This window comes from Mustela putorius, unplaced genomic scaffold (genome assembly GCF_011764305.1).
Source record: "Mustela putorius furo isolate JIRA1106 unplaced genomic scaffold, ASM1176430v1.1 tig00001094_pilon_pilon_pilon, whole genome shotgun sequence".
Taxonomy (NCBI): Eukaryota; Metazoa; Chordata; class Mammalia; order Carnivora; family Mustelidae; genus Mustela; species Mustela putorius.
The window spans coordinates 2,798,274-2,804,715 of record NW_025421566.1 but is presented as its reverse complement, the minus strand read 5'-3'; positions in this window follow the sequence as shown (position 1 = coordinate 2,804,715).

The following is a 6,442-nucleotide window of genomic DNA, read 5'->3' as shown; positions in this document are numbered from 1 at the left end:
AGGTTTTAGCCTTCTGTGTGAAGGTCCATGGAAAGACCTGGCGTGTACAGACTACCTGTCACCAGCCTCACCCAGGAGGGTGTGGCAGTCAATCTCATGGGTGTTCCTGGTGCGTTTCAATGGGCAGTGCAGATTGCCTGTTCCGTGTCAGGCTGTGCAGTTGATGATCCTTATGACTTAGAGCCTTGCCCCTCCCGGAATGGCTGGAGGTTCCTGAGGTTCCAGGAGGGAAGGCTCGTCCCTGGAGAGTGTAGGGGAGACCGGTCTTCTTGGACTCTTGATCTGGAAATGCTGGGGCATCCTCGACGGGTGTCCGCATGCTGGCACCTGGCTCTGCTTGTGCTGGTCGGCTGTAACTGTCCTAGTTGCTGGACCTTCACTGAGCATTGGGAGCGGGGACAACTCCCGTGTAGAGCATGGCCTTAAGGGGTCCTCGGCCTGGGCCATTTTGGGGGCTGCTGCGTTTTCCTCTATGCTTGTGGTGTTTGGTAGGCTGTCACCAAGGACGTGAAGCCTAGGGGAGAGGAAGGAGCGGAGTCTCCCACTCCTAGGCATCTCCAACCTGGCTCTGGGCACTGGGCTGACATTGAAGCCTGGCCCACCCCCTCCTTCCAGCCCGGCCTGGGCCTGGTCCAGAGAGAGAGGTGAGGCTGTGGAGGGCAGGTCCTTTAGGAGGTCAGGGAGCCCCCAATGTTAGGAGTCCATGGCCGGCGAGGGAGTCCGTGCCAGGGTCCCCAACCCTAAGACAGGGTGCCAGGACATCTAAGACAAATCCGCGCTAGCATTCCATTTTCCCAGCTAGACAAGAGCACAAGGGTCTCCTGTCTAGCAGCCTCTGCAGGGCTGACTTTTGCAACACAAGCCAAAACAAAGCTACTCACCATGAAACATCGGTCCCTACCCAAGTTGAGGCCAGATGCCAGCCCACCAGCCCCATGGACGTGGTAGACAGGGACATGATCAATGCCATGACTGGCAGCATCTTCACAGTGAATCTGCAGGGGCCTCACTCTCTAGGCCCTTGAAAGTACTAAAAAAAAAAAAACTAAATTTGAATGGGAACATGGCAGCCTGCCCAGGAGGTTGGTGCCCTTGCCCAGTAACCTTTGCCCCGCTGCCCAGCACTCTCTGACTGGTCTACCGCTGCCCTCCACGAAGCAGCATGACCAGGAACCTGGGCACTAAGGGAACCAAACTTCTCTAACCCAGAGTGCTGTCTGATGGGAGAGGACCACCTGAGGAATTGCCAGGCGTTCTGCCTTCATGGCTCTGGAGCACGTGCGTCTGTGCCTGGCCGGCCCGCTCTGCAACTTCGTGTACTTGTCTGGGTAAAGGGGGGGGGGTGGGGGTCTCTGCTCTGTGCCTGTGTTTCTGTGTCTTCTTGAGTGTTACTTGGTCTGGCTCTACCTGTGCCATCACGTCTCCAATCTGGCATCTGTGCGCATCCTGGCTATGCCAGTGTTGGGTCCCCATAAGTGCCTTGGGCCGTGGAGAGTCAGCTTTGCTGCAGCTGCCGGGTTGTTGGCCTGACTTGTGTTTGTTGTATGAGCTCTTACCTCTGAGGTGGTCTGCCTGTGAATTGGACCCTGTTTCTTCCATTTTGGAGTCAGAACCCTCTCCTCCTTCAACGGGGGGTTGGCGCGGCGTCTGCAATCTTTGGTGAGCCCCAAGAAGTCCTTGGCTGCCCGGGCCATAAGGTACGTGGTGACGCGTCCTTGGGAATGGAGGAACAGCCCCGCACCTACCGCCCATGCGCGAGGAGTAAGGGTCTCCGTGGCCTCGCTTAGGGTATGTGGTCACTCATCTTTCTCACTCCTCCCACTTGCAACTGCTCTGTGGATTTGGGACTGAAAGCTCAGGCTCTTGCACACAGCATAGACATGGGCAGCTTTTCAAAGGCTGCCCGTTCTGCTGTCATCCACGTCTTACTCCATTGCTCTGAAGCCTCTTTACTGACCCGGGCCGACTGACGTCCACGACTACAGTACTAGGTTTCTGTGTACCCCGTGGCATGATTCCACCTCCTGTTCCGCCATTACTTCCTCCTTTGGTATATGATTCTTGTTTTCAGGAAACATGATTGGTGACCTCGTTGACACCACCGGATAGAGCTCTGCTCAGAAGACTTTTTGCTTCTGCGCACGTTGGGGGGTCCCTCGTAGGCAATGTGTCCTTTTGGTCTGTATGCCTTGCAATGTATGAATTTAGCTGGGGCAGTCAAGGCCCTGCCTCCCTGTCTCTGCCCTTCCTCGCTCCCTCCCTCACTCCCCCCTCCACCCCTGCTACTACAGTACTCTCCCTCCTGCCCATGTCCCTCTCGTCCCTTCTGTGAATCCCTCCCAAGCCCCCTCTCTCACCCACCTCTTCCTAGCCTTCTCTGCTTCTCTCCCTTTCGTCCCAGTCTCCCTCTCCTCCCCCCTCTCCGGGTCACCACCTGAGCCTTCCCCATTTCCAAGGCTGTGCTGTTTGTAGTGCAGTATTGCCTCAGAAGCCTCCTCTAGTGCCGTGGGTACAGTTGCATAGGCTAGGTCCGTTTGGATTGTACCAGTAATTCCAGAGTCTGGACTGTTTTCCGGGACAGTCTCAGAAAATTTGTCTTCTCCCACAGACGGCCATGCATTTCTGTCCCTGCAGGCGTCCCCGTTTGCCCTGACAAGTAGACTTTTAGTAGAGGCACTCACACCCACCAAGCACCCTGCACGAAACCTCAGAGGAGTTCCCTCTGCTTCTGTCGGTCAAAATCCCCCAGGACACCACCACCCATTCTTTTAAAATGAGGCCCTCCCATGATGCACCCCCAATGCGGCCAGCCTTGCCATCGCCCATGGGGACTTCCACACACCTCCGGCAGCGTGTGGCCTTTCGGCCACATGACCATCCCCCACGCTCCCCCAGACTGGACCTGCATGAGGTGTGGTTCGGACTGGAAGGACCTGGTGCGTACCAGAGGAAGGGCACACGTGCTACTAACGCTCACTTGGCCTTCCCCTCCCGGGCTGGTACTCCACTCAGTGACGGACACAGACCAAGGGAGCACTCAGAGCAGAGTTGGAGGGAAGTCCCAGAGAGAACTTGCATGAAAGTCAGGCGACGGAAGGGAACGCAAAGAGGAGAAGAGACACTGACAGAACAGGGAGTAGGTTCTGGCAGAAGAAAGTACAGCGGGAGCGGGTCCTACCGGTGGCTTGGACGGAAGAATACCCAGAATTACCCTTTAGGCCGGAGGTCTGGTCCATTAGCATGCCACCGAGCCGCAACCACGGACCTCACTGGGGCTGGGTTAGTAGGTCTGTACACCAGGGCGGCCACGGACCTCGGCTCTGTGCTCACTAACTTCAGGGACATTGCTTTGTGTGCAGTACCTCTGTTTTAAGGAAAGGTGGGACCTGGGGGTTGGAGGGGTGGGGGAGGGAGCTGGTCCCTGCATCCAGCATCTTGGTGGTGGCCACGTGGCTCCCTCCACCACTGGGTGGGTCAAGGGGGAAAGCCACGTGGACAGTGAGGAGGCAGCGGTGGAGCACCAGCTGATGACTCCAGGGCTTTGCCCCAGGTTGGCTGAGAAGGGGCGGTTTGAGGCTTCCGAGCAGAGGGCGGACAGTGGATTCAGCCGCTGGATTTCAATTCTCTGGTGCCAGCCCAGTGGTCCCAGGAGAATGGATGAGAAAGGGTAGAGTGTGTCTGGGATACCAGGGGACTTGTGGGAATGGCCTGGGTGGTGTCTCCGAAAGAAAAAAAAACGATTGGGGTTGAGGGCCGGCGGCCACCCTGAAGGAGGAGCACTGGCTGGTTCCCTGGCTGGCTCCTGTGTGGTTAAGGGACAAGGCTGGTGGTGGCCACGTCCACTGCCCTGTCACTGTCACCCAGCGTCCTGGGCATGGCTCAGAGGCGCCATCCAGCCCAGGCCACAGGCATGCCTCCACCACCGCTGCCCCCGACAGCCCCTGCACTGAGGCCCTATGTGCATGAGTGCCCCAGGCCCTCGCACTCTGATAGGTGGCTGCTACCCACCCGCCTCCCGGGCCGCAGAGCTCAACCTGCCCATCGCGCGGCCATCTCCTTCCCTCCGCAGCTGCCTGGGCTCACGGCCACCCCGCATGGAGAGGTAGGTGAGGACCCGAGGAGGCAGGGCTGCCCCGGAATCCTGGACCACCTTGGTCCTGGAAGGGGGCCCTCAGGGAGACCGGCTCCTGCGGGCACACGGCGGGGGGGGGGCACTTCTGGCCCTAGAGGCTGTGGGGATGGCGGCAGTGGCTGTGCGGGAATCTGAGGCAAGGCAGGACAAAGAGGACGCTGGCGCGGGGGACGACTGGGCCCTGGAGGCGGGGGTAGTGTCGGTGAAAGATGAGGACGTGGCGCAAGCAGAGCAGGACGAGAGGCTCCAGGAGCTGCCCCAGGCAGAACAAGTGCCGTGGCCTGACACGGCCGGGGCCTCATTTGCCACGCTGGAGTTCAGGAAGCGCTCCGCTCTCTGGGTTCCCAAGCCTCCAGGGTCTACTTGGGGCTCAAGCGCAGGAAGAATCAGAAGCGGAGCTCTCCCCTGTCCGGAAGAAGGGCCATCGTCCAGGGCATCCCTGGCTTCTGGGCCCAGGCGGTAACCTTCGTCCTGCTGGCTGGCATTGGTGGCAGTGGAGGTGGAGAGGGAGGAGGGCAGTGGCAGAGCAGGGCCAGAGCCAGGGTCAGGAGAGTTGTGGGGATGGTCCCGCTCCCGCAGTAATAATGGGCCCCAGCCCTCCAGCAGTGGGCACTCCCCCGCAGCAGGGCACCCCACCCCTGCAGTGGCCTCGCCCCTCTAATGCACAGCCCAGGGTGGTCCTGGAGTGGGTGTTTGCTGGGCAGGCGTGGCAACTGGGGAGAAGGGCAGGGGATGGGATGAGACCTGTTCAGGCCTGCCTGAACAGGGGCTGCAGCACCCCCAACAAACACTCTTCTGGGGGTCCTTGAACACATGTCAACACTTTCAAAACCTAGTGAAGCCCAGGCACACTTGGCTCAGGGCAGATATTGGAAGGAAATGATTCTCTGGGTACACGGGGCAGATGGAGAGTCTGCCTACCCCCTACGCTGTCCTGCACAACCAGTGTAGTTTCCCAAATTGTTCGGTGTAGACCCACGGGTTTGTCTGCAGGGACACACTGAAACTCTGTCGGCTGGCGGCCTGGCTTCAGAGAACCCCAGGAGCCCAGACACAGTGCAGGGGGTGCTACAAACTCTGTCTCCACAGGTCCTGCTGAGGCAGACCTGAAGCCCCTGGCCCAGATGCCCTAAGGCACGTTGTTTCCCTACCTGCCTCTCCCTCTCCATGTCCCCCTCCCCCTCACACTCTCTCCTCTCTGCTCTTCCTCTGTGTCTCCTCCTCAGTGTCTGGGGTCTCTGTGTGTCTCTCTCTCTCTTCTCCTTTCCCCCTGTTCCCACCCTACCGTTTTCCCTCCCCTGTCTCGCTGCATCTGCCAGGCTCTTGCTTTGCACCTGGGTGTACAGCCATACTGCAAGTGAGTGGAGCGGGCCCCCCGGGTAGGCAGAGGAGGCCACTGAAGGGCCCACGGCTTCAGGCGAACACGCAGGTAAACACAGCCGTGAGAGAGGGACCAAGTACATCCGACCTCCAAAGCGGTGACTGTCCCCTGGCACCGCAAGATCCGGGCACAGGCCAGAGGGCCATAGGATGGGAGTGAAGGAAGGCCCTTGGCCTTCCCATGTTGGGCCCAGTCAGCCTCAGCCCTGTTGATCCTCGAAGCCCAGCGACAACCCAGGGCAGAGCATGGGTGAGGGAAGGGCAAGCGCTGGGGAGGTCGGGAGGGGGGGCAGTGCCTGCTGCTTCCGCCCACTCTGTCCCCTGCTCTCAGACGGGAAGGGCTGGGTCCATCCTGGTTCTCTTTCCCGGAGCAGCACCTGACGTCGAGGCTCCTTGTCCCAAGGCAGATCCTGAATGGATCGGCAGATATCAGCCGTGACGGGCGGCCAGGACACAGACATGCTCAGCTACCTGACCAATTTAGAGGCTGGCCCCTGGAGACCTAGGCTGGCGGAGGGTCGTTGGCAGTGGGGTTTTGAGCCGGAGGGGGCGTGGTAAGGTTGTTCCGAGTCATGGCCAGCCACTCAGTCAGGACACCGAGAGGACACGTCCCCCTCCCTTTCCTCTTTCTTTGGCGGGGCAGGTGGAGGAACGGGGCGTGCCATGTACCGCTGCTGGTTGATGTTTTCCTTTGGGAGAAGCCCCTACTTCCAGACCAAAACGATCGTTAAGGAGTATCACCTTTGGATTTGCCCGTAGGACACTGGGCACTGGGAACGCGTAGGGAGGAACGCAGGGTAGCCGGCCAGGGGTGGGATTTGGCACAGGAGGGAGAAAGGATGGAGCTTGAGAGGGAGAGGGGGCGTGGGTCCATGGCCATGGAGAGCCTCCCTTAAATTTTTTCGTCCTGCGGGATACAGGGGGACTCGT